The 27,679-nt window shown below is 40.9% G+C and overlaps 1 protein-coding gene across 3 annotated transcripts in view; it reads left to right on the top strand.

Moving 5' to 3' along the window:
• Nucleotides 1-6,091: 6,091 nt before the first annotated feature.
• NCOA2 (nuclear receptor coactivator 2) overlaps nt 6,092-27,679 on the top strand; it is a 188,672-nt gene continuing 167,084 nt past the window's right edge. The window contains exons 1-2 of one of the 3 annotated variants that reach the window (XM_058021410.1): nt 6,092-6,286; nt 15,878-15,957. The gene's annotated coding sequence lies outside the window, so the exon portion shown is untranslated. Of the gene's footprint in view, nt 6,328-15,236; nt 15,256-15,877; nt 15,958-27,679 lie in introns of those variants that run through there. The other 2 variants (XM_058021401.1, XM_058021420.1) reach the window with 2 other exon arrangements.

The raw sequence follows: 27,679 nt of genomic DNA, 5'->3' as shown, positions 1-27,679 counted from the left end.
CAATATGGAAATCTTGTGAAGGTACAAAAATTTGTGTATTCAAGTGCAGGAAATCAAGGGAAGAAGACAGTGTTGCACAATTCTAAACAAAAGGTAAGTTAACATTTTCAACAATGTAATTACAAGGGGAAGAAACACTGCTCTTTAACCAGCAAAATCATAATGAAAAACTTCTACCTCTATTTCTTATAAGTAGCTTAGTTCTGCCCCTTAATGTGTCTGCTTGGGGGCTGTTTACCATTTTGGTTAAAGGCAGAGTACAGGGGTGAGCTGGGCTTTCTTAATCCTCAGTAGGAGGGATGGCAATGTCTTCTTTAATAGACTACATGAATACACAGAATATGTCACAGCATAACTACTGTTAAACACATGCTGCAGGATGAGAATATGGGAGAGACCAAGAATAAAGACTAGCAAAAACAAAGATAAAAGAGAAAATCAGGGCAAAAGGGGAAAAAAAGGTAGTTAAAGAAAAGAACAACTGAAGAAGTTGGAGAGCAGTGCAAAATAAAGCGGAATAGCATAAACAATTTTTTTCCTACAAAAATATCACAGAGGCACAGAATTCCTGAGGCTTGGAAGGACCTCTGGAGATCACCAGGCATTGGGATTGGAATCACCAGGGTTGGAATTTGGTGTCACCTGCTCAGAATTTCCCTCACAGTGTTCAAGTAGAGTTTTAGAGGCAGGTTTTGCTTGTCTGATCCAGCACTTCATGTGGTCACAATTATACATGGCTGAAGGAAAGTAAAGAAACAACAGGGCCAGGTAAATGGAGGTGAATCCAGCAAAGTAAAAGGCAGGGGTTTTGGTATAACATTACAGTATGAGACAAATAAATACACTTCTGGTAAAATTACATCAGTTGTGCTTTGGTTCTACAGGTGTATTTCCTTCAGCTGAACATTATTTTTTCTTAGCATGAATTGTTTACTAAAGTAGCATGAGTAAAATCAGTCTTTTATCCCAGTATAAAAATATTTGAACAAATATTGATTAAAATTCTTATTCTTAGCATATACATTTATAAATTTCTTCAAAGTATTTTATTTGGTAAAATTTATCCTGATTGGTTTTTTTAAAATTAAAAATGTATTAAGCTTTTCAAGATTATTTTATTACAAATATGGTGAAGCACATTATTGAATTAATCAGGTGTAAACATACAACAAGATGTTAAAGTAATTACTTTTTTAGTTAGGAGCTTGTTATTTGAAATGCAAAAAAAAAAAAAAATATGTTTATCTCTAAAGTTTTCCTAGGGAAAAAAAAATTCTAACCACATATGCACTATATGCATAGGATATGCTCTTCACTGCAAGCTCTTAATGAGGTTGTTGCAGCACTGTATCAAATCATGATAAAGGCAAAGTGTCCTTGAAGAACCTGAGCCAGACCCCAGATGCTTTAAAGGAAGCCATGTAAGTCAAAGTGTTATTTGAAAAGGGTAGATTGCGGTGGAAGGGCCAGTGGAAGCAGGATAATCAGCAATAGTTTGGAGATGTGAATGGAGGTCAGAGGGTCACTGTAGTTGTAGGAACTATAGGGTGTGTGTGTGTCATGCCAGGGGGGTGGTGTAGTGGTGTAGTGAGTAAAGGTAGGGGTCACTGGGGAAGGTGGAAAAAGGCAAATGTCAAGTCCATCTTCTAGGAGGGAGATCCAAGGAATTACAGGCCAGCCAGCCTGAGGTCACACTGTGTGAGGATTAAGTAGCAAATCCTCCTGGACACCTTCTCCAGGTGTGCGACAGGCAATAAGGTGCCTGGGGGCAGGCAGCAAGTTAGTGTATCCATTTCTCTCTTTGCAAGGGTTTACAAAAGGCAAATTCTGCCTGACCAATGTGCCTGGTTTGTATAATGAAGTAAGTGAATCTGTGGAGGAGTGGAGAGCAGCTGATGTCATTTACCTTGACTGTAACAAAGCTTTAGACACAACCGACCACAGACCTCCTCTAGCCACACTGGAGAGTTATTACCAAGGCTGAGTAGAAGACAAGGTGGAACATTGGCTGCACCATTGGTCTCAAGGGCTGCCATCAGCAGGTCCTGCTGGTGGCCAATGTACTTCAGGGGTGGGTACTGTGAAACATGGTCAGTGACTTCAGGGATGAGATGAAGCGCAGATCACAGCGAAGTGGGAGAGAGTGGCCAATGCTCTGGACAACCTTAGCAGACTGCAAAAATGGGCTGGCAGGAACCTCACAAAGTCCAATGACCGGTGGAGCAGCATCCTGCATCTGGTACAGAACACCCATTTGGAGGCTAAAGCAATAGGAAAGGATTTTCAAAAAGAAATTTGGAAGTCCTGGTGAGCAACAAGTAAGTCAGCTGTGACCTTGCAACAAAGAAGGTCAAGAACATCCTGGGCTACCATAGGAAAAGAATGGCTAGCAGGTTGAGAAAAGTGGCTATTCCCATCCATGGAGTGAGAGCACATCTGGAAAATTTGGTGCAGTTTTGAGCTATTTTTGAGCTACCCAGTGTGGGAAAGATGCAGACATAAAAAAGAAAATCCAGAGGAGAGCCACCATGATGGTGAGGGTGCTGGAGCACACAATGTACAAGAAGAGACCGAGAAGGTCAGGCCATTCGTCTGAAGAAGAAAAGGCTGGTGTGAATTTTAATGTTCTCCTCACCTTCTTAATGGGCAGATATAGAGAAGATGGAGCCTTCTAGGAAGTCCACAGTAGCCTTTTCATTGTGGGAAGCAACAGGCATAAGCTGGAACCGACCAATTAGACATCATGGAAAAAAAACCCAAAACAACTCACAAATGTGTTCAAACTGTGGAATAGGTAGTACAAAGAGGCTGTAGAGACAGTAAAAATCATTAGGTAATGACCCTGGAAAACCTAGCATAACTTTAAAATTGGCCCTACTTTGAGATGAGGCTGCAACTGGAAGACTTTAACAGGTCCCCTGAATCCTGAAGAAGGTTAAGATAGTGGAGTGTTTTTACACAGTTTCATTTTTTTTTTTTTTTTTGTGGGTTTGAGTTAGGTCTATACTGTGTCAACAAAAATCTTATTGGTTTCATAAAGACCATATTTAAATCCTCTTGGGAAAGTTAATGAATAAGTGGGGATTCAATTCCCCATAAAGGTGGGCAAAGTGATTCTACAGAGTAAATGCAGCTGCTCATGAAAAAGGCTTTGTGCACCAACAGCTGCGTTATATGCAGCCCTGATGTCAGCAGGTGCATATAAACCATTCTTCCTTATGCATATAAGCTGCAGGTAGAGCTTTATGAGACAGCAGCCGTACCTGAATAGCCCACCAAGTTCATAAATTACCAACAATTTGTTCATAACCTTTCACCTTATGGAAAAATAACTTTACTTATTTGAAAACCAGTTAGAAACACACCTGCAAGTGCTAGTTTTACTCTGTGTACCAATTTTTAAAGAAATATGGTATGTAGAAAAGGCAAGAAAAATAACATTGACAATATATGACTGTACTGACTGGGAAAACAGGATTGTGTTCAGATTTTGAATTTTTCCTGTTAATTTCTGGGGGGAAAAAAAGTTATATGAAAGGAAATTCAACCAAATTCCCCTGAAAACTCAAAATAATTAAAAACTTCTCTCAATGCTAATTTTCACACTAGGAAAGGTTTGCAAATCACGGTGAATAATCAAATGAATGCATAAAGTGATGTTGCGGACAAAATAGCAAGCAGAAGAATGAAGGGGAGGAAAGTGAATACAGGAGAATGACAGGAAACTTGTATTACTCTTGTTTTGAGTGGATGAAGTTTTTGCTGAAAAACTAAGCCCATCTCTAGTCAGCACAATGCAGCAAGGGTGACACTGGAGAAGTTTCAGAGAAAAGCTGTAATGCTGAATAAAGTCTGTACTGAAGTGTGTTTATGAAATCTATTTCCCATCTGGAAGATGGTCCCTTCCCTTTAAAGAATAGCAGTTAGGAATAACATAATTGCTGGTCTTTGCATACAATGACACTTGTAACCAGGGCTTTGGGTTTTGGCCTTGGATGACAAAATGTATTTGCTTATGAGTTAGAGGCTTGTAACAAATTTCAGTGGATCTGAGCATATGTGTGTAGTTAAATCTCCTCTCCCACACAGTTTGACTAGGAAACTCAGCCACATAGGAGCCAGGGCTTTTTGTTAATGTTGAGGCTAAAATCTCCATGTTATATGATCTGTCTTTTATGCTCCTACCACAGCAAGTTTAAGATCTTACTTGCTTTTCCTGGTGGCTTTAGGTATTAGTTTAATAAAGATTTTTGGTTATGTTTAAGAAAGTTAGATGTCAGAAAAAAAATAAATAAATCAAGCTTTCCTAAATAAGAAATACTGGAATTGAAATTATCTGTGCAATTCTAAATTGGACTGTTTATGGTCAAAATTAAAGACATACTTTTTTCTTTCTTTTCTTCTCCCCAGTGAACCACTGTTTCACTTTGCATCAGAGAATGAATCACAACTGTGAGGTAAATGAGATTATTGCCTATCTAACTGTTTGCTTATTTGCTACAGAGATTTGCAGAGATATGACAAATGAGGTCAGAGGAAAAGTTTTGTCTCTCCAGGACTCTTTAACCCCCCCTCCTTTTTTCTTTTTTTGCTGGGTGGGTGTTTTTGTTTGGTTTTTTTTTTTTTTTAATTTTTCTCCCCCTCAAATACAACTACTCCTACTTGCTATGTTATTTCAAGGTAATATTCTGTTCTGTATGTTTTACAGACAGAATTAATCCTCAATCACTTTTTTGCCTGTGTATGGGCAGGGCGGAAGAGCTTCCTGAAGACCAAGTAATTTCTCTGCCAAATACAACTGATGGGGAGAGACATTCAGAAACTTTGTCCTCTCCAGCTGCTGCAGTGTTGTCTTCTGAAGATGATGCCAAAAGTACTCCAGCTGAAACAGGGGCATTAAGGTGGATTGGATCTTTGGTTACTATCACATCAAAGCTCCAATTGAGCATGTAAGAACGACAATCCCTCCATCCTCATCTCTAATGGGACTAAATTCAAATAGATTTCTGATGGCCATCCCTGCCATTTCTGAGTTCTCTCAGTAGAAGAAGAAAATATTGCAAATTTTCAGCTAGTTAATTGCAAAGGCTTCCTTCTTTAACATGGGGGAGGAGAGTGGGAAAGAGTTTTCCTTTAATTTGTTTGGAGAAACAATTGAACTATTTTTGCCCAATGCAAGAAAACAGCTTAAAAAATGAAGTCAGACAAGTATGGGAAATTTTATGCAGCACAGTAGGGCAAAATATAACCATCTGAAAAACAAGGATTATGATCCAAAAAATATAGGACGAGCCTAATTGCAAGCAGAGTTAGCTATACCACCAGGAAAAATATATAATCTGCAGATAGCTACAGAACAACTTGGGGCTGCACATCCAGGCTACAAAATGTCAAAAATAACGACTGTTGCAGTGTAAAGTACAACTCGCCATTATCGAAACGTGTGAAAACGTAAAGCTTTTTTCGTAAGATAGGATTTCTGCATCACGGATTGCTTCTTGAACTAAAGGGCAATGTTTAACAATCACCCTCCCGCCCTTAACAAATTTTAACTCATGTATTCACTCCTCCAATCTAGGGAAAGCCTGGATCTCAATCCCCTTGCTCCCATGAGTGAGATACAGCTGACACGATTTTCAGCATGCGTGTCTTTTTTTTTTTTTTTTTTTTTTTCCGGAGGCAAAGAAAGGAAATAAGACTGTAAGACTGTATCCCCCCGCCTCGCTTCCCTGTTTTCGTGAATATGGGCCACTGAAAGCCGTAAGAGGGCTGCCTGCTCCGGTCCCGCCTGGGAGCGGGGCTCCTCCAAGGACGGACGGCGAAGGGCCACAGCCAAAGTCTCTCCCTCCGAGGGCGAAGGACTTTGTTTTTGCCTTCCCCTTTCTCGCCGGCTCGGGTGCCGAGGAGGAGGCTCCTGCGCAGGGCGGCGAGCGAGGCGCTGCCATTGTCCCTGCGGGCGGGGCGCCGAGCGGCCCCGCGCTCCGCCGGCGGCAGCGGCGAGGGGCGGTGGCGGCCCCCGGAGCGCGCCGCGCTGCCGCCCGCCCGGCCCGGCCTCCCCCCGCCCGCCCGCGGCCCGGCCGCTGCCGCCGTGCCCGGGGGCAGGGGGGAGTGACTTGTGCCTCCCCCTGCCTCCTCCCCGTCCAGCCCTCTTCTGGGTAGAAGGGGAGGAGGAGGAGGAGGAGGGCGAGCGGTGGGAGGGTCTCCATTGAAATAAACAAGCAGGCAGTTATTAAAAAGGAACATGGCGGCCGCAGCCCCAGCTTCAGCTTCATCTTACAAAGCGAAGGTCAGCGCCGGCGGCAGCGGCGGGAGACGGCACTGACCCCGGTAACGGCTCCCGCACGGCCCCGGCGCGGCGGGGGGTGTGCCCGGGCCCCCCGCGCCTGCCCGGCCGCCCCGTGTAGCGCCGGGGGGGACGCCCGGGGCCGCGCCGGTGCGCGGAGGGGCGGCGTTGGCGGGCGGCACCGCGGCCGCGGCGAGGCGGCTTCCCCCGCGCCGGCGGCGGGGGGAGCGGGGCGGGGGCTGCGGCCCCTCCGTGGGGAGCGGAGGGACCGCGGGGCCGCCCCTTGCCGGGGCATCGTGCTCGCACCCCCGCGCCCGGCGGTGGGGGGGTGGGAGCGCGGGGTTACTTCTCCGGGACGTCCCCGTGTTTGGGCGAGGGAAGGAGGGGGGAGAGGGCACCCCACCCTGCCGGGCCGAGGGGGCCGGTTTCCTGCTCCCAGGCCAGGCGGAGGTCGGGTGCCGCCTCTCCGCGCCCCTGGCTGGGGGGGAAAGTGCGAGGAACCGGGAAGGCGAGGGGCTGATCTGGGGGTCACGGACTGCCCTGGCCGGGCTGCGGGAGGATGGGGCAGCGGGGTGCGATTTGGAAGGGACTGTTCAGGACGTTCCCCCTCACCCCCACCACGTAGCGATAGCGAAACTTGAGGGAGGGTCTCTCCCCGATGACAAAAGGGGTGATTTGGGGAGCAGAGCGACGCCGCCTCCCCTTCCCCGGCTGACAACGACTCGGTGCGCAGCGGCGCGGGCCGCTCCGCGCTCCGTCCGCGGGGCCGAGCCGGGCGCCCCCCTTTCCGCGCCGGGCAGGGACCGACCGCGCCGCCCGGCGCCCTCTCTCCCCTTCCCCCTGCGCAGGGCGCCTCGCCGCCGCTCCGCGCTCTCAGGGGACGCGAGGGGAAGGAGGGGGCGAAGCGGGCAACTTCTCTAACTTTCTGCGCGGGGGTTGTGCCTGCCCGTGCGCGCCGCGCAGCGCCGGGCCGGGCCGAGCCGCGGGGGCGGGCGGCGAGGCGTCGCAGCTGCGTGCGAGCGCAGCCCGGGGCGCCCGGCCGCCGCCTCCCCGCGGCCCGGGGAGGGGTGGGGGCCCGGCCGCCGCAGTGCCGTGTGTCTGCGTGTGTGCGCGGGGCGGGGAGCGGCGGCAGGAGGAGGGGGAAGAGCAGAGCAGCCGGCCGGGCGCGGGGCCGGGGTCCCTGGGCGGGTGCCGCTCCGCTCCCTGCCGCTTCCCCGCAGCGGGCGGCGGCTGCGGGCGGGCCCTCCGCGGCGAGCGGAGCCCCACGCGTGAGGCGGGGGAGGGGTGCGGAGGTGCCGCCGCCTCCGCGGAGGGCGGGTGCGCGGCCCCTCCCCTGCTCCGCGGGGGGCGGTGTGTGCGCCGCCGCGGGCACCGCGCGGCCCCGAGGCTGCGGGCCCAGGCGTAACCGGAGCCGTGTCCCTCGCCTGCCTCGCTGCCCCTCGCTCCTTCGGCGCCGCTCGGGCCTGAGCGTTCCCTCCAGCTCGGGGACCGCGCTCAGCTCTTGCCGGAGAGGAGCATTCAGGCCGTGTAGTTTGTGGGGAACCTGCCCGAGAGCCTGGCAGAAAAAGGTGGGGGGGGAGGGAAATAAAAAAAATGTAAAAAAAAAGGCAAGAAGGTTGCTGGTAGTCACTGGGAAGTCGTGATATCTGTGTATCATGATATATACTTAGTTTGAGTTAGCCTGTATACTTCATTCTGAAATGTGTGTATGTGGGACACTATAAATATACTTGTAATTCAGCTTGGCGAGTCTCCTTGTGAAAGGAGAACAGCCTGCTTGTTTGATAATAATCAATTGTTGTAGAGTTTTTATATTTCTTTTTTTGTTGTTGTTGTTTCAGAGTAGTAAGAAGCAGGTGAATAGGCTTTAGAACTCAACCCATAATGTTTAAGTATAATTTGAGCTAAGCATATAGTGCCTGCCTATGGCAGTTACAGCAGAGCTCTATTGCCACTGTAAATAAGTAAGCATTTAAGACTGCCAGTCTTTGTACTTAAAGCTTTTTTTTTTGTTTTTGTTCTGCCATTGTGGGTGAAGGCAGTCATTTGGGTTTTATCCCTTTGGGTTTTTTATGTACTGAACTATAAAAACAACCCTAGTCAGTTAATTTCCTGGCTCCATATAACCCAGTGGCAGTGTTGGGCCACCTGGTGGGCTCCTCTCACGGGGGAATCCTCTGGCATCGCTCAAAGGGAGGGAGCTGCCGGTCCACTGTGTTGGATGCTCTCTGAGAAATGCCCATGTTGTATATAATTTTTAATGTCATACTGAAACTATTACACCCCAAAGCAGAGATCTTGTTTGCTTAAACATAGTGGATGGAAACTGGTTGTTTTATCGCACTTGGTGTAGGTACTTGGTGCCTCCCACTTTTTTCCAGAAGACTTGTTTGTTTACGTCACCAGTGGTGTCACAGATAGGCTATACCAGGTTTGCATATATTTCCACGTACAGACGTGTATGCAAGCACATATGGACAGTGATGCATTTGTGGTAACAGCTCTTTTGGGGACTGGACATAGAAGTTGACTCTGTTGTGTCATATGAGATAAGGAAAGTTGTGTATTGCCCCCAAAAGGTTATTCCATAAGTGTGAGAAGCTTAATGTTCATAGGAAATCTTGGTTATCTACAATCTTGAAGAAAATACTTTGTCATGGACTCAACCTTCAAGAATATTGAGTACAACTTTAAGAAGAAAGATTCATCTTTTTTCAACATCACACATTATTTTGAAGAATTGCATTATTTTTAACATGTTTTTATCTCCGTGGGCATTATGCAATAAATGCATGTCAAACGTGCTGCAATCACCTCATCTTTTTATAGTCACTGTACTCTTTTATTTCACATAAAACCTGAAGATTTCTCAACTTTGTATTTTCTCAGGCTTGTGGTCTTTACTAGGGAGAGAATCCATGTCTGATGTGGTTCTTCAGTATCTCTGCAATGTCTGAAGGCACTTCTTTACTAAGTGTGTAAATTCCTCATTGTGTGTACTGGTGGTGTCAGTGCTAAATTTGAAACTCAAGACATTTGAATACTTTATTAACATCAAGAATGGTACTTTTGGAACCAGTTTAAATTTTTAAACTGAAATCGTGTTATTTGAGAGAGAAAATAAAGATTGTTTCAGGTGGAAACATTAGAAAATATAAGGGATTTATTCACATATAGTGTAGTGTATTGCATTAAACTGAGACTCTGAAGTAAAAATTAATTACTTAAGAATAATGTTTATGTTTCTATAATAATTTAGGGTGTGTAGCTTGCTCATTAGAATGCTGAAAGGCTCTGTGGAAAGAGGCATGTAAACTGTCTGTAGTGTTGGCATTCCCAACTTTTCCCTCCATTCCCCCAAAAACCAGTAAGAGCTAGCCCATCTGCAGGGAGCCCAGATTTTGGAGCAGGAAGAACAAAGTCAGTGAGCGAGCCAGCTGCTGCTACAATGCCCACTGTCTTCTGCTCCTTGCCTTTGTTGCTGATGTCACCGGTCTCATTGGCAAAATCTGGGCTTCTGCGCTCAGCTGGAGTTTCTCTAGCACCTGACACCAGAATTGCAGAGACTTAAGAAGTCTAAGCCTTGAGGATGCTGTCAGTTCATCTGAAAGAAAAGACTAACCAAAGACTGCTACCAAATTTAAATGTAAACGTAACTCTCTTTGTCTGCTGAGCACTAATAGATTGTGCATTGGAGAAAGGGAACACTGAACTAAAACTGTTCTTGCCATGCTCAGTTCTTTGTACATTTGCTGTGGCTGGCCTCTCTAAACAATGCACATTGCATGCAAGTAAGTATATTTAACAAATTCCACACATTTCTTCAGTATTCTGATAGGCATTAAAATGCTCAATATTCATTTATGTCCATGTTTGGCTTTAGAGGTCAGAGGTTAAATGTGTTGTTACTGTATATACTCTGCTGTGTGACACAGCATTTTAAACTAAGAACAGAGTAACATTGATAATTACTTTATAGAAGGCGTATAACAGCATTCATTCATCCACCCATTTTCTACTGTTAGTTAACTTAGTTATAGACAGCTACTCTGGCAGGATCCCCTATTTTTATTTTTAAATGAGGTGAAGTTCACTGCACTGCTTTATTTTTGTTAGTTGTTAAAACATTCTTATACTTCTGGCAGCAGATAATGACAAATTCTTCAATGTAATGCTCGGAGCAAAGGAGGCGGAGAGGGAGAAACAGGGAGGGAGAGGAGGGGAAAAACCCTCCTGAGCATATGGAGACATCCAGAAAAAGATGTGCATCGTCAGCTGTGATTCCATTGTGTGCTTGCAGACAGGATCTGAGCTCTTCTTCTCTTGGGAATTTAAACCTTACAGAAGTATTCTTTGGCTTTTACCCGTCAGGATAATGGAGCTTAGATAACATATATTTCATGTATTTATTATAGATAATATTTTGATAATATTTTATGATTTCAGGGAATAAAATACAGTTTCCAGGACTCCTGCTCTGTGTTGGAATAGCATTTTAAACAGTCATATGTATTGCTGACATGGTAACTTAGAGTAGTAAGAATAATTTCTAATATTACATCAGTGGTTACATATTACAAAGGCATCTTACCAGTTCTACAGTTAGTAGTTTGTCAGCAGTATTTACATTATGCAAACACTCCCTATTTTAATGATTCAGTAGCTCAGTCTTTTCAAAACATACCAAGTAGAAATCTGACATGAAAAATGACAGGTTGTATAGTTTAATTAATTTAGGATACAGAATTAGAAAAAAAAAAAGACAAAAAACCCAGGGTATTTTTTAGACAGTTTTAAGACAAAGCAATTTTGTCAGTGTTGTGAATATTCAGAAATAGCATTTATACGATGGAAAAATGAGTGAAAGAAATTAATTTTCTTTCATTCAGTTCTGAATTTACCTATTACCTAGAAGAGCCTTTCCTCTCCTGAGCATCTGGAATGCTTTTGCTGATTTTATACAATTATTTTGAGTTGATGAATAGTTTGAAAAATAGATCTTGAATGTGGTAGATTTGCTGCACTGTGTTTTGTAACTGTTTATGATTTTTCAATCTTTTTCTGTGGAAATTGCACGTTATTCAAATGAAAGACTAATGGAAATTTTATTTAAGAGTTTTATGGATATATAATGGAAACAATTCCTATGGAAAATGTATCGTCATCAAAGCGCTTGACATCTTGAAGTTTGAAATTAGTTCATTAATTTAAGTGTCTGAAGCTATACCGCAGCATATTAACAATATGCACATTTTTTTCTCCTGCAGCTTCATCATTATGCTGTTCCAAGTCTTGCATTTCCTTAAATGGCTTCCATAACAATCTCCCATTAATACAGTTACTGACAGATATTTTTTTTCCTTTGCTCTCATTTTAGCAGTTACAACTGATAGTAAATCTCACTCTTTCTGTGAGTGTGCTCCCATTACTTAGATATTAAGGTGCTTCTTTGGAATGTGCATTTGTTTTTTGCAGCTAAGATGCAGTGTCCCCAGTAAATCCTATTTACATTTTTCTCTTTGTTTATAAACTTCAAGAAGTTATTTTCTGTTTGGAAAGGAAAACTTGTATTTTGCTGGAATATTCCCCATTACATGAAAATCTTTATTGGATTAATGAAAGGGCAGAGAGTATAGGTGACAAATTAATTAAAATATCTACCGAATGTGTTGATTTGTCCATAAATATTAGGTAGTATGGATCACATGAGCTTCTATGAGGGGACATAGTGAGAACATATATCTGCTGTAGTGTTGACTGAGAGTTGCTATTTTGATGCTTTTTTAGTGAGCTATGTAAGACATATTGTTGCTCTTGGGTAGGATTTATAGTGGGCATATCACAATTGGCTGCTTTATTGGCTGCCTCAGTGGAGAAGCCTGGGACTGAAGAATTGGTATGGAAAGTGAAAGAACATTTTGCTTGTTAAGTCAGAATTATTATAGAATTTTACTCTTACTCTGCCTATGCTGTAATTCATCTGTGTGTGAACAGATTCAGTTTTTCCTTGCTGTCAGTATTGATCTCTAATGAGCCTGGCCCATGGATTTTGAAGAAAATCACTCCAATTAAAAACAATGCAGTTTGTCACCTATTTGTACCTCATGGATTATGTAGGAGATACTAAACTGCATTTAAAAATAAAACTTCTTGAGAAGAGAGGAAAGTCTATGAATAAATTTGAGAGTGTATGCTGACACTTTTATTACACATATTTTTATGACCTTACAGATTCATCATATGTCTGTGCAATGCTATTAGAAATTAATAAAAAAACCCAAAAAACCCAAAGCAGCCCAAACCCTATGAAAACCCACGGTCCTAAGTTTTAATACTTGTGAATCTGAGAGTTCAAGTATCATCTAGGCTACAGTGGAGATTATTTTTCTTAATTCTGCTTACACCATGCTTTGAATTCACAAAGTAGCTTTTCAGCCCTTTCTCTTTACTCTTTCAAAGTTATTGTCAGGGCTTGCTGACCAAGTACTTATATATTCTGAGAATACATGTGATTATTGTCAACTGATTTCACTTGCTAGTCTCTCTCAGTTTTATACCTTGGTCTGCAGATACATGAACAATGTCCTCATCCTGTTCTATCAATTTTCTGAAATAGATTCTTTGTGGAGGATTATTGAGTGTATAAAAATAAATGAATTCCAGTTTTCAATTAAATTCTCAAGGAGAAAAGCTCATCTTCCAGTCTAAATCTTTGTATTTTTTCCAAAATTAAAATTTACAGCTAGAAATGTACTATTTTCTTTAAATGAGTCCAGAAGAGTTGTTGCTATTATCTGGGGTGCAAAAAAAAAAAAACTTGTTGATACTTTACAGGCTATAAAATGTAGCTCTAATAGCATAGTTTAAAGGGTTTTTTATTTTAATTGCTTGCCAATTTTTGTTGGCATTTGCAGTGCAAACATACTTTTGCTTGTTTTGCTGGATTTTTTTTAAGTGTTACTTTGAAACAAAGATACTGAATTTTTCATGAGGCCTCAAAATATTTTTTGCTACAGTTCTGTGTGAAGCTAGTGATAACTGCATGATGGTGAGATCATTTGTGGCTCCTTTTCTTCTTAGTTTAGGAATGATGGAACCTAAAGACTGAATGTAGATGAGAAAAAGCCTCTCTAAGCTCACCAAGTTCATGCTCACTGAGCTTGCATGCTGTGGATGGTCTCTTCCAAGTGTGTCTGAAAGTGGCAGTTCCCACTCCCTTTCAGTTTAAGTGTAGTTTGTAGCATTGATGTTGTGTGTTTTGTTCACAATGGCGTTTTTCTGCACCACACAGGTAAACACACCTTGGGTACCTGGAGTGGAGACCAGAAGGGAAAGAAGTGACTGTGCACAAATGGAAAGTAAAGATGTAAAGTGTTCTCAAGTCAGAAGACAGTGTGTTGTTCTGTTCCATATCAGTTGTTTTTAGTTGAGGTTTTTTGACCTTTAAAGCAGTTTTCTTTTACTCTTTGTGGGATGGAGGATTGGATGGTGGTGTTGGAAAATGACAGGTGTGGCTGTGGTGCATTCCATTTTTATATTGTAGGTAATGTTGATAATCTGTGTATTATTTGAGGCAGTGATCTGCTCTTCATGTGGGCCTTTGTGCACCACTGTTAACAGAGTTATGCCACTGTGAGACCTGGCTTGTTGCAAGAGTAGTTCCCTTGAGTTCTGAGGGTCTTCCCAAGAAGCTCCTGATTCTTGTGGGTTGGGTGTAAATTTGCACAGGCATAGGTGGTAGTTGACTTCCTTCTTCTTCAGCCTCCAGAATGGGCTTGAGAAGGGAAGGCAAAGGACTAGCAGATCATTTTGTTGTCCATAACTTCATGTTCATCACTTCTTTTCTTCACTGACAGTCTAGTTTAGTTAGAGAAATGTACCAGAAATATACTAGTAATACATCTATTCAAGTGCATGAGCCTGTCGCTAGTTGCTGTATAATTCAAGAGGTTTTTTTGGAAAGAGAGGTCTTGTTAGTCATGTTTTTGTGTTTTGAAGGTAGTGCTTCTACTGTGAAGCTATAATGCATTGTCTTTGTTTTCAGACAATATTATTGTTAAGCGTTTTGTGAATAGAAAAATGAAAATCAGCAAAGCTTGTCTTTTCCAGTGGGCATTTGTGGACAATACTGTAATGGTCAGGAGCCACATGATTTGTGTACAGACTCCTTGAGCAGCTGTATTGGAGGCCACAGAGACCAGGAGGTGGGATGCAAAAAATAGGGAGAACAGCAGGGGAATAAAAGTGAGCAGCCACCTTAGTTGTAAAGAAAGAAAATGGTGGTAGAGTACTCATGCACTGGTGCCCAGCAGGTAAAAGACAGGAGATGAGTGGGAAATGTTTCCTGTTTACTGCTCCCTGGGGGAAAGGGTCTCCCCACTGTGGGCTGGGGCTGCAGCCCCCATGTGCTGCTGAGACTGTGGCTTCTCTTTGGTGTCTCTCTGAACTGCCAAAATATCTAGTAGCTTACTTAACATTTTATTCCAAGACAAGATGGGTTTTTTCTGTCAACAAGGACCCACTCAAAGCCCTGAGTTTGTGATCCACAGAGCTTGTGTGCTTTTTGGACATTCCTGAGGAAATAATGTAGGCTTATCGTCCGTGTGTATATTTTATATAAGAACACTTCTTTGTTAGTGGTGCCCTTAAATAGTCTGTTACTGTAGTGGTATCCTGTCTGTGACTGAAAGAACTTATGCAGAGTTTGTTTGAAGAAGGTTTTTGTAAGAAGGCAGAAATGGCAAAGAAAGAGGTTGATTCTAAATTCTGCTACTCTTGAGGCATAATTAGTGTATGGTGGGGTTTTTTTGCTGATGACTCTTGTAGTGTACCTTTCATTTTATTTTTGTTCTCATTTGCTTTATGTTCTGCCTTTTTGTTTGTCAGAATAGGAAGGTAGAAAACTCATCTTTGGTGGTTTGCTTGGATACATTTGTCATAAAGTGCTCTTTGACCTACAAACAGAAATTCAGGTATAATATTTGTGTGGGCAGTAGCACACTCCTTCTCCCTTGAAGGAATTATTTTGCTGTGGAATGTATAGCCTCTGTTCTATGGACTCTCCTGCTTTATGGGACTCCATATGAGTGAAAGGCTTTCTGTTCACTGGTGCTTGTCACTTGGGTCAGGAGTATTGTAAGTGGAGGCTGAGAGAAGAAACACGCTTCTGTACATGCAACTTATAATAATGGTTGAAAGAACACCAGTTTCTCCTTTTTAGAGATTTGAAACTAATGTGCTGTCAAATCAAGCAGTCAACCAAAAAAAGGAACCAAGCACTTTCAGAGTTCTCACAGATTCTTTAGTGAAAATAGAGGCTGTGTACTGTGTAAGTTAATGTAAACATTTTAGCTGCTATCACTGTGAATTTGCAGTCGGCAGCAGGTAGAAAGGAAGTTGTGTGACTGGAGTGATTGTGCAACTGGAAGGGGGTTGTAGTTATGTCTGGAAACACAGATAATGCTCCACAAAGTTTGCGTTTCCCTCGTTGTGTTTTGCTTAAAACAGCAATGTGCTAAACATCATATTTTTGTTCTTCTATGCCCATCTCAAAAAAAAAAGAGACTAATATTTTTCTCTCAAATTTGTTCCTAGCATACTTGAGATGTATCTGAGTAGTGAGGCCCCCTGCATACACAGCCCCTAGAAATCATTGTCTGCGTCGCTGAGTCTTGGTGAGTTGTCTATATCCTATTGCATTTAATTGGATTGTGTTGCAGTTTTATCTTCACTGGGGAGTTTGATGTGAGATGTGTGAATTGATTGTGTGGATATGGCAGAACAAACCTTGATTTTAAGTAACATGGGATATTGTACACTGAGTGGAAAGACTGACATTTTGGAAACTTTGAAAATGATGGTGAGACTGCTTGTGGAAGCAGAGGGTCCTTTGGTGCCACGACCAGGAATGGGACTTTCTGCTGAGAAAGGCTGAAGGGATCAACATGTGATATTCTTTCTTATTAGGTTTGTTTGATATTTTATACTGTAACTAAGAAATTGACATTTTTCAGATGTGCTGATTATGGTCTGTCTTATGGCAAAGGTTGATTATGAAATAATACAAGCTTTTCCATCCAACTCTGTGCACTAATAAATTACTTAAATTGAGGGTTGAAATTGGTATAATGACACTGATGACTTAAACTGCTTGTTGCTCAAGAATTACTGTCTTACGACTCCATCAGGCAGTGCTGTGCCTGTTTAACTCTGCTCTCAAGAAGGGATAATACCACTGAGAATTAGAAAAAGAGACCCCTGCGGATTGTTTAAATGCAGACTAATAATAGTTTGGTAGTGCAGTGAAAGAAAGTAGAATATAAATGCTGTGGTTTTATTTTAGGTATGTTTGATATATCAGTATATTCACTTGGTATAAATCTTTTACAACAAATACGCATTTGAGATTTTATGTGAGAACCTTTTCAGTGTACTCATGAATAAATGTTGTCTTTTAACACATAGAGTGACTTATTAAGGTCAGAAATATGTATTTTTGAGGCTTGCACACTAAATATAGAGGTGGGAAATGAGCCTGCTGAAAGAGTTTTTAGTTGTTTGGGGGATGACTGTTTATAAAATGCCAACCAAGTATGGGTAAAATTATGTAAGCTCACATCAAGTATCATTTCCTCTTTTGTTAATTATGTTCAGCAGTTTTTGAAAATTAACAATGCTTTTCATTAAACTTTACTCATTTTATAGCATCAGTGAATGATAAAACAGGTTAAGCAGTTTTCCAGTGCTTTTTTCTGTCTTTTCTCTTTTCAGTTCAGATAAAACACTCTGAAGTTCATTCTATTCAATGAAGTTCATAATTCTAGTTAATAATTTGTTTTTGTTTTATACTAACTTGAAAATTCTTAGCCACAGAGGTGTTATTACTTATTTATACTTATTACTTACATCATATTAGTTATTATTTATTTACTTACCTGGACTGCATAGTCATAAGGTACTTATGCAGGTCTTCTCAATAATGATCTGCTTTTGTAATCATTTAAGCAAATTGTTTAAAAAAATGCAAATACTCTAAAATATTGTTTTCCTAGTGAATAGCACTCAGAATGAGTTAGGTGTATGTAATAAAGAGAAGAATGTCGCTGCCAGGATTCTCTGTAGAGAACATGAAATTTTGTTGTCAGGTTGATTGTATGTTTGTTTTCAGTTGTCTCAATTTCAATTTTCGATTAAAAAAATGAATGCATTAGGGAAATATGAAAATAAAAAGAAATTTCCATATAATTACTTGAGTTTTTTTCCTAATTAATTTATATGGAGGAAAAAAAACAACCTGTCTTTTCCTTAGTGTTGCTACATTCTGCACCAGAACTATAGATTTGGTTGATACAGTGATAGAAAATAATCTGGTAACTTCACACATGCTGACTGAAACACAGTTTCTGTGTTTAAGAAGTTCAAAACCTTTATTAAGAGTGAAAATTACATGAATATTTGTGTATGAAATCTATGGTGATGACATTTTATTAAACCACTGTAAAAAAATGGGTGTCATGAAAGGATATATAGGGCAAGGATGAAGCAGAGCAGTAGCTTTCACTCAGAAGATCCATTTGCTTTAAAATGTGTGGTTATCTCTGTGTTCCTATTATAGGCAGTTCAGCAGAAGTAGGTTCCATAAGCTAAAGAATGGTTTAAAATTTTGGTTCCATTGAATCCTTGGAAGTTTTTCTATGGAGTTTTGAGTGTCTAGGGCTTCAGACCTATTATTTGACATACTTGCGTGCTCACCTTCTCTGTTGCAAGTTCAAAGAGCTGTAGCTGTTTATTTTAACCAGTATACCCATCTGAAATTATACTAGTGTTGGAAGGATACATCAGTTGGAGTCTCATTTAAGAAATCTGGGCCTTGGCTTTTGACTAGTGTTGCTTGTGGAATTATAAATGTTGGTTTTGACTGTATGTTGTGAGACTGCACCACAACTCTGACTGAAATTGTGCACATTCAGCTTGTCTGCCACTGTATCAAGTTTTTTTGGAAAATGAACCTACTAGTTAAAGCTTATTTGGTCTATTTTTCATGTTAGTTGAGGTAGTGGGTAGCAGCTGCTGTGTGCTCACAAAAAAGGGGATGCAATTAGAATGATGATAAGTTTAGACTTGCAAAAAACCCAAACACATACAAAATCTGTTTTAATTTCCAGTCTAAAAGTTACCAGTCAGAAAGCATTTTTTCATCTCTCTCTCCTTTTTTCATGAAGTGGTTTGCTTTGTAAGGAATATTTCGCAGCAAAAAGAACATAGATTAGAGAAATCTCAGTTTTCTGTCACTCTTGATCTGGAGAGTCTGTTTCCATCTAACTTTGTAGTGATTTCATTGTCGTTTGTGTTGTAGTTAGTGTCAAGTGTGATAGAAAATATTTGTGTGTCTTTTTATTCTGAGTTATAGTGCTTGTTGTTTACAGCTGTAGTAGATACAGAAAATTCTGACAAATGTCTCATTTTTGACTGTGTTCTCCTAATACATCTTTGTGTAAAGGGAATGCTGTCAGAAAATAAAGTGCAATACTGAAAATAAAATTGCCTTATATCGAAACAAGTTTTTAGAGTTTACAAGTTTTACAAGCCTTGGGTATTAATTTAAGGATGCAAATGAGGAACTTTGAGTAGATTCCAACTATCAGACCTGAATAAGGCTAGCTTCTGTGAGCTTGTAAAGCAGGGCTGGAATGGTGCTTATCTAGAACCCTGGAGTCAGTTTGGAGCACCCTAATTCCCACAGAAGCTGTGTTTCTGAAATAACTGAAATAAAATATTGGTATGTGTAGTCTTCAACGAATTTGGTCTTCTCTGTGAAGGATACTTAATCTATGTTGAATTGGTTTGTGATAAATAAAGGGAATGTGTTTTCATTGCTAGACCTCAATACTGGGGAGTTGTGTCTTGCATGAAATGCGATAAGATTATTCTGTGTTCAGTAGTGACATTAGTTAACATGAATTGCCTGTGAAGATGCTTGTAAAAGTGGATGCTTGATTATGGTGCATTTAATGTAATCAGCGTTAAAATGGTACTCCTAATCTGAGAGTGAAGTTCTGTGTGGGTGGTACAATGAGAACTGAAGTATTAGGAAATGAGCATCTACTGAGATTTTACACAATTGCCCCCTAAAAGCTTTTTTCCCCTAAAATTGGAACTGGGAGTTTATGAAAAACGTTATGTTGTGGAAAAGTTGAAATTTACACATGTAGTATATTGCATTTCTTTCCTTTAAATTTCATTAAAATCTAGAGTACTGTAGAGAGAAATCTTATGCTTGCAACTAGCAGAACTAGATTTGTTAGTAATGAAAATACTTTTAAAGTACTTTCATAGTTTTGAGGCCACAGTGTTCAAATTCATTCTAAAGGTGGATTAAACTATTCTTATATATGTAAAACTCATTAACTACTGTAAACGGATTTAAATGGAGTGCTCTGTCAGTGAACTTTTTACTGCATTGATGGAACCAAACTTAATATATATCCAGGACTGTTGAAAATGCTCATTCAATTGATTGAAGCTTGCCTTTTGTATGTAGTTATATCCTGGAAGATTATTTTGAACATTGCAGTTTCAGTGAGATAAATAAAAAATATTTAGGAAATGGGATTGCTAACTTGATTTTATTCACTTCTTAAATATTGGTTTTGACTTTGTAATGGACTTTGCTAAGATTTTTCATTTCTTACCTTGATAGGAACCTTTTTATATGGACAAAGTTATACTGTATTAGCATTAGCAGAAGAAATAGCTGTCATTATCATCTGTGGAAAATCAATGTATATTTTATATATAGATTGATGACATTGTATCACCAGTATTGGAGCCTCAGAATTCTAGAGGGGTCAAGAACAGGACAACTGAGCACTTGCATCATCAAAGAAGATGAGATGCATTTACTTGGGCAGATTTTCCTCTGGGCCTGCCTTTAGTCCCTGAATTGGGAAGAGTGAAATATTTACATGGCTTGGCTCTTGACAGTAAATAGTATTAATTAAATACAGGGCTTGGAAATGGTACTGGTGTTTCAGATGAAGGCCAGTAGATTTTGCCTTGGCTTTCTGGAAATTGAATTCCAGTAGTCTGTTTATTTGACAGCATTAGAGTACAATGCTTTGCGGTTCATGGATATTTGTATATATTAAAGTGGGTGAATTTTTCTAATACCACAATGTGGGGATGTTAGGCTCAGAAGACTTATCTGCTGTAATGGTAAGGAAATGTGTAGATGATTATAATATAAAGTCTTGTACAATGTGTTTCTCTCTCATTAATTTGCTTTTATATTAACTGTACTGCCAAGAAATTACAGGTTTTCTTTTTAAAACAAACTTTTTGATGTTGAAAAAATCAGATGAAAGGTCCTAAATAAATCACAGAAGTTCAGTATTATGAAAATGATTTAGAAATATTGGTGAGTATTACAGTATCATTGTGCAGGGCTTTAACTATTCAAATATGTTACAGAAGCCTCCTCTAGTCATCTCACCACAACTGTAAAAAGGGTAGTGGCACTCTACTATACACAGTATTTGTTACAGTATGTGTGTAAATGTGTTGCTAAAACTTTTTTTGCAACTGTGTCCATGATAAATGAAGGACATGCTCTGTTCTCCTATTCCAACATCTGTTTTTATGCTCTAGATTCTTGCCTTTTTTTCATTATCAGTACTTTTCTTCCTTCAGTAATCCCAAATCAATAAACTACAGCATTCTTTGTACACCAAACTCTGTATCTTTCAAAATGACAACAATAAGCAAACTAGGAATATTTAAAATTAGAATTGAGAAAAGAATTAGTTTTATAGTAGGTATTACAATTTGGTTTTTCCTTGAGGGAAGCTGTAGTAGTGTCAGGAGGAATTAAAATGTTTCTATTGACATTTTTTTCAGTGTGTTTTTCTTAGCTTGTATTTGAATGTTCTCACTTAAACTTTAAAACATTATCCTTATGAGTAACACATAGAATTGAAGATCCCTTTTTGCCTTGGATTCTTTTGTCCTTCAATCTCCAGTTGCCTATTTTACTGCTTTAAGAGAGTGAGACATCGCCTACATTTCTCTCTTCTGGTTGTGAGCTTGAAACTACTGTGTGGTGACGCAGTTTATAATAGTATTTTAAAATGGGGTAAAACCATCCACATTTCTCTAAAAGTAGGTGGCCAACACATGAAATTTCACTTGGGTTAATTTTTATGGCCTTTCAGTTTTCAGATGTGGTTTTTTGCTTGGCTTCTCTTCACAGATCCTGGTTAACTGTGTTTTTATTGCTTAGTCCTGCTGAACAGACTTGTGTAAAACTTCTTCTGTCTCGAGTTACAGTATGTAACTTCCAGAATGTATCCTGTGGTGGAATAGGGTTTATCTGCAGCTGATGGCGCATAGAGCTTGATGCATGACTACTAATGTTTAAAATATTCCTTGTCCCTGACTGTGATTTTAGTCTTTCCTTCCTCATGAGCTTACTCTTTTGTCAATATCCAGGTTCTAGGCTCTTGATCAGCTGTATTGGGTTTGCATGGCCAGGCTCTGGTAATGGATAGATTCTTTGAGAAGCTTCCTCCTTGTCCAGCAGTGAGTATGCTCAGGGAGTTACTGGCACTTATGCCAGTAGCCCCTGGCAGTGCCAAAGACAGACCTGCTACTGGTCAAGGTTGGGCCAGTTCAGAATGGTGGTAATGCCTCTGAGAAAACATTTAAGAAGAGGAAAAAGAAATCCTTGAATCCTTTTGCAGTTGTAATTGTGGGCAGAGAAGAGCAACGTGGGAATGTGTGAGAGGAACAAGTGTGCAGACAGCAAGGTCAGTGCAGAATGAGGAGCAGGAGGTGCTCCAGGCACCAGAGCTGGGATCCCTCTGCAGCCCATGATGGCCATGGTGAAGCAGCTGTGCCCCTGCAGCCCATGGGGATCCATGGGGATGCAGGGATCTGCCTGCAGCCTATGGAGGAGCCCCACACTGGAGCAGGGGGTGCCTGAGAGGAGACTGTGACCCTGCGGGAGGCCCATGCTGGAGGAGGGTCCTGACAGGGACCTGAAAACCTATGGAGAGAGGAGCCCATGCTAGAGCAGGTTCTTGGTAGGACTTGTGATCTTGTGGAGGACCCACAGGGCAACGGCCTGTTCTTGAAGGACTGCACCCCATGGAAGAGTGACCTAAACTGCAGCAGTCTGGGGAAGGCTGTTGCCCATGGGATGGACTCAGATTGCAGCGGTTTGTAGAGAGTTGTTGCTCCTGAGATGGACTCACTTTAGAGGAGTTCTTGGAGAACTGTCTTCCATGGGAGGGACCCCATGTTGGAGCAGGGGAAGGACTCCACTTCCGAAATAGTGGCAGAGACAACAGGCGATGACCTGACCATAACCCCCATTCTGTCTCCTCCTGCACTGATGGGGGAGAAGGCAGAGCTGGGAAGGAAGGAAGGGGGAGGGGAAAGTGTATTTAAGGTTTTATTTTACTTCTCATTATGCTTCTCTGATTTTGTTAGCAATAAATTCAGTTAATATCTCTGATTCTAACCTGTTTTGCCTGTGATGGTGTTTGGTGGGTGATCCTTCCCAGTCCTTATCTCAACTAATGAACTCATTGTCATACTTTCTCTCCCCTGTCTATCTGCAGAAGGGCATGAGAGAGGTCTTGGGTGGGTGTCTGGCATCCTACCGTGGTCAGCCCACTACAGCAACATTGAAATATTTGAGGAACCAATACCAGCAAGTCATATTGTATAACACTCTTGTTGCCACACTTAAAACATACTCCAATACAAATCTATAGAAGCCAAAAAAACCCCAAACCAGGCCATCTTATATGAGATATCACCTGCTGTTCCCCCACTGTGACACCCCAACCATGCTACCACCAGTGCTGTACACCACAGGCTGTGTGCCACAACCTAAATGGTTAAATAGATTTGTTCTAATAATTTTCAGCCTTAGTTGGTTCATGCCAAATGTGCTTTGTATATAGAACATATGTTTCACAATAGTATGTATTTATTTTTGAATACAGGCATGGAACCATGCATATGGTGCTCTGGTCCTGTTTTAGGTATTGTGGGCACTTAAAGGGGAAAAAAAACCTAGCAGCCTCCTGCTGCTGAGCTTGATTCCAGTAACAGTAGTTATCAAAGTTGCATCTTACTTACTCGCCCTCTTATTTGCTTCATCACTTGGTTTCTGAGGAGCTATTTCCTTCTGCCCCCAGCTTCCAGGAAAACTGGTTTGTGGTCTTCTGATACAATCTCATAAAGCTTTGGGATAGTCCCATGTTTTGTGTCAGGACAACTTGATCCATGATTGTGAGACTCTTTCTAGAGAGTTGAACTTACTTGTGTGTGTGTGTTTTGAGGGGGAATTGCTTACTGAAAATTTATTTTTGGCTAGCGTAAAGCTGTTAATGAGTTGGCTGGAATTTCATAAGTAGCTTCATTGAGGAAGGGGGTGAAAGTCCCTGCTAATCAGAAATGCTGTAATGGCTCACTTAGGAAATTCTGAAATGAAGTTTTGGATTTCAAGGCTAGAGTCACAGCAAGACTCAACAGTCAGTAAGCCACAGGAGAGGCACATGTGTGGCTGTGGGTACAGCTCTGAGTGGGAGCTGCTGCGGGGTGCAAGGAGAGGTCCCTTGCATGGCCACCATCTCAGTGGCACAGCCTGTGCCCTGGTACAGGGCCAGCTGATGGGTCAGATGGCTCCTTGCTCCCTGGCCGCTCCTGGGCCCAGGGTGGCCCTGCCTCTCCCCATTGTGCCAGGCTGGGGACGAGCTAGTGGCCGGTGTTCACAGCTGTGGCCCAGAGTGTCACCTGCTTCACCCGGGACGGCTGCGGGGGCTGTGGCTGCAAATGCAGCAGCAGGCCTGGCACTGGGGCTGCACCCATCTTTGCTGAGGCAGGGGGAGGCTGCAGGGCCGAGAGCAGCCGGCCTCTGCCTTCTGAGCACTGGGATCTGGGTGCTCAGCAAGATGGAGGAGGGAACTGCTCCTTCAGCAGATTGAGAGCAGAGATTGGCTTCTGGGTCTCCTTCCTCTCAGGAGATGGCTGCTTTCTCTGGGCTGCTCAGTGTTTCTGAGCTGAGCTTTGCTGCCTCTGGAATAGCTCTGCTTTTTTACTGGTGTGTAAATACTTTGTCAGAAAAGTGATTTTCCTACGTTGGAGGTGAGCATCCTATCTGTTTCATGTGTCCTACAGTAAAGGGCAGTAGTTTCTTCTCATGCCTACTTTCATAGATGGAATTTATTTATCTGCTACCCATAAGGTTTTCTTCTCAGAGAAGGTATTGCAAAGGAAGCTAAGGTATACATTCACAGATATATTTAGCAATTACATCCTCTTGTGGATGTTCTTAATGCTTTGAATAGCTTACCCTACTTTGACGTGCAGTAAGCTATCTGAAACAAGGGCATTTTTTCCTGGTGAATTGACTATTTGCACAACTTGTAACAGTTTTAAAATGTGTTTTTTCTGTTCAGTGGCTGAAATAAAAAATTTATTATAGACACAGCTCTGCTCCTTGTATCAGATGTATGATTGTCCATAATTAAATGGATGCATTTGACTACAAAGATGTAATACAATTAAAGTTTCACGTGGTTGCCACTGCTTATGCCATCTTTTCTTTCCAAATCTGTTGCTAAGGTCAGTGAGAGGTATTTTCTTGTGTAAAACTGATGAATTTTTGAAAACCTGAAAAGATCAAAATAAGACCTATTTAGATATCTCAGAGCAATTGAGGAGTAAAAATGTGAACTATGTAGAAAGTGGCCAGCAGTGATAGAATTGAACTCTTAAAAATTTAAACCCACTAGGGAATACTTTGTGTTATGGTGGGAAGGGCCATAAGCTATAACTTTTCTTGCTGTTGACATGATTTGGAGACTGTCTTACTGTTCTGATTTTGTGGAAATATTGCTGTATAAGCATAGTGGTAACTTCTTCATAAATGAGCTGTACTCAGTTCTGTTACACTTGTGTAAATAATTTCTACTCAAGTTGTATTGCGGAAGCTGAGAAAGGACGGCTGTGACCCTGCCCTTAGAATTTCCTCAGGGGAGTTGGGACTTTTTTTTAAGAGATGAGATTCTGAGAAGGGAAATAAGGTTTCTTGCAGAAAGTTTGAGCTAACTGGCAGTACAGGAAAGATGAAAATGTAAAATCCAATATTAGGTTAAGCCTGCTTCTGCTAATATTTCACTTGCATTAGCTGAATGTAAAGACAACATTGTGTTTTATTGGTTTTTAAATGATTTTGCTTACCACTGGCAGGGAAGGAAATCAGTAAAAGGGAACTGGTATTTTCTTACACAGACTATGTCTTGAGGAGGAGAATAAATCTGCAACAACATGAGACTTTTTATTGCATATTTTAATTATTAAAAATGTGTGGGGGTTTTGTGTTTTTTTCTGTGTTGTAATTTGTAGTGGTTGCAGTATCAGTTTTTAGTTCTGAATTGTTGATTTGTTTAGGATACCAGGTGATACCAGCCACTCTTACACCATGCTGGTGATGGGTTCTGTGGCTCTTGCTGTGCTAAGCTTCTGCTCTTGTGTTGAACAGGCAGCTAAAATGATTTATTTAGGCTGGCTGAGGGTCAGCTACAAAAATTGAATGTATTGTTGACAGTTGTTTTTTTTTTAATTCCACCAATAGTTTACATAAGGTGGCAAGAACTTTTTTGTTAGAATTTGGGGACTTGGAATATTTGCCTCTGCATGTGATCGAAGTTTTACTATAATGTTACCCATGGGAATGAACTTACATAGGCAACAGCAGGGATAGACCTTGTGCTAGAGAGCCAGGGGCTTATTCTTCAGTGCTAGGTTTACCAGAAGTGCACTAAACAAATCACTTGAGCTTAAATTCCTCATTTTCTTAGCTGTAAAATGGGGTCAATCCTCATTATTTTCTCCATACGCAAAATTCAGATTAATTGGCATTTGTGGATTGTGTTGAGAAAATAAATATATTTATGTACTTAATTTCATAAAATGTAAATAAAATGCCTACCTCTCTCTACCAATGTGAATTAATACTGAAATTGTAAAAAAATGCTAGAGAGAACTTGCCTATTAAAACATTGAAGCAGTGGCCTTTTGCTGTCTTATTAAACAAGAATCAACCTAGATTGTTTTGAGTTAGCAGTATTTTTGTCTGCTTTTGTTATGAGATAAAACACCAAGTATTGACTTAACTTCACATTTCACAGGAGAAGAATTAAAAATTATCCCTGTGAAGGGTGACTATTTGAAATTCTAATTTAACACTTCAATAATGGGTCAAGCCTGTTCTGAATCCTCTGTAGGATTATTTGATTTGCTGTCTGGTTAACCTCAAGGAAAATGGGATGTCTTTAAATTACTAGAGGTGCTAGCTATCACCTTATAATGGAACCAAAAGGGAAAATTTGATGTTTTAAATTAGGATTGTGACCTGATGACTAAGGTCTTGTATGAATGGGGCTTATTTTTAAGATCTAACTTAACGTTGAAATTGTAGGGTGGTGATAAAGGTTTGGTTTTGTTTGTTTGTTTTTTTTGGTTTTTGTTTTTTTTGGTTTTTTTAGCAGTTGTTTGGTTTTTGGTTTTGTTGGGTTTTTTGGGGGGTTTGTCGTTGGGGTTTTTTGTTTTGGTGGCTTTTTGGTTTTTTTTGTTTGTTTGTTTTTGTTTTGGGTTTTTTTGCTGACCATCAGCTTTCTAATTGGAGATTAATATAATTGAGGGATAAGGAGGAAATGTCTTCTTTAACTGGGGGGAGTTGGGGTTAGGGTTTTACTATTTGTTTTGTCTTCAGTGTTATTTACACATGGAGAAGTTTTTGTTTTGTGTTTCTTCTATTTGCATAAATGTTTTGTGCCCCAACAGGAAGAATCTGTATTTTTTTCATAATAAAATTGATTATGAAATATAATTCACGTGACTGGAACTGAAGGGAGTTCTGCTTTTTATAAGTAGATAAAGAAGCAGCTTGTATATTTTGCAAGTTTATGCATGTAAAGTTTATCCTGCCAAAACATTTAAAATTAATTTGCAAATTACTGAAATACAAGTACTCAACTGTTTTATGCTGTGTCATACATGAAGGGAGTATTTGGCAGTTATTTAGTAACTTGAATTTGGGGGAGTAAAAGCAGGGGATTTTCAGTTAAAAATTAATTCACTCTAACATTTTACTTTTCAGTATTTTATATTGGAAATTTGGTACATGTTGCTGTTACATTTTTTTCAGCCACACTTCACCTTTAGAAGTCATAACAGAACTAGTCATATCCCAGCTTACTTCTCTGTCTTACAAGTTAAGTTGAATTTTTAAAAAATATCTCTAGTATGTGATGTTACAGGGTATAAATTAAGACAATGAAATCTTAGCATAATGCATCATTTTTAACAATGAGGAGTATTGAA

The sequence above is a fragment of the Melospiza georgiana genome, chromosome 1 (genome assembly GCF_028018845.1).
Source record: "Melospiza georgiana isolate bMelGeo1 chromosome 1, bMelGeo1.pri, whole genome shotgun sequence".
In the NCBI taxonomy this organism is placed as follows: domain Eukaryota; kingdom Metazoa; phylum Chordata; class Aves; order Passeriformes; family Passerellidae; genus Melospiza; species Melospiza georgiana.
The sequence above is the reverse complement of the archived record's forward strand: the minus strand, read 5'-3'. Positions and strand labels throughout refer to the sequence as shown.